This window comes from Aotus nancymaae, unplaced genomic scaffold (assembly GCF_030222135.1).
Source record: "Aotus nancymaae isolate 86718 unplaced genomic scaffold, 86718_ANA_hifiasm-v0.15.2.pri h1tg000043l, whole genome shotgun sequence".
NCBI classification, from domain to species: domain Eukaryota; kingdom Metazoa; phylum Chordata; class Mammalia; order Primates; family Aotidae; genus Aotus; species Aotus nancymaae.
This window is the reverse complement of record NW_026988457.1, coordinates 3,242,852-3,243,928: the sequence shown is the minus strand read 5'-3', so window position 1 is coordinate 3,243,928 and position 1,077 is coordinate 3,242,852.

The following is a 1,077-nucleotide window of genomic DNA, read 5'->3' as shown; positions in this document are numbered from 1 at the left end:
CTGTTGATTTTGTCACTAATTTTAAAAGTGGGATGGGGAGACAATTATTCTAGCAGAAATGAAGTTAGTGTCAAGATCCAATTTTTTTGCTGCTTATCTTATCTTTTTTCTAAGTGAAAATGGTTTTCTCCTGACAGAAAAGTAGCATATTTATTACATTAATGCATTTAAAAAATACTGTAAAGTGAATATAACTTAAAATTGCTCCACCTAGAAAAAAACATTGTTAACACTGTTGTACATCCTTGGAGCCTTTTCCCCCTAATGATGGGGTTATATCTGTGTGGGTGTCTATGTTACAGTGCTATAGGCTCTTTTTAAAATACTCTATACCAGGGCAATCAGTAAATACAATCAGGTGTTGTAACTGCATAAATGTAGTGAGTTCATTATAAAGACATACTTAAAAGTACCAATCTCGCTATTGGTGGATTTAGGTGTTTCTCATTTTTGCTGTTCTAAATAATGCTGCAGTGAATTTTATCTGGTTATTTTGTAAGCACAGAATTGAAGTCATGTTTAGGGTAGTAGAGAAGACACATGCACTTAGGATAGATGACAAGTAACCAGGTGCTCACTAGGGTGCAACAGTTTATTATTATTATTATCTTTTTTTTTTTTTTTGTGGTAGAGATGGGGTTTCGCTATGTTGCCCAAGCTGTTCTTGAACTCCTGGGCTCAAGCGATCTGTATGCCTTAGCTTACCAAAGTGCTGGGATTACATGCGTGAGCCACCATTCCCAGCCATTTATGGTCTTGATGAGGGCCAACTTTCCTCCGAGGGATTAATCTTAAAACTATAGCCAATTTATTATAACTACTATTTAGCTACTCTGTGCTCCACACTTGACATGGAGTAGTATCTTCAAACTATGAGGTTTAATAACACTTGACTGCTGAGGTTTATTTCCTCCTCAGCTCTGATGTTTCCTGTGTGATGATGTAAGTTTTTAAATTAACTCAAATTCAACACTGCAGTCCATCTAGACCAGGTAGCTCGTCATTTGTATGTCTCATAAGTGCTTCGACATTTTAGAATCTGGCTATTTTCATGAATTGCATACTGTACTCATTTCT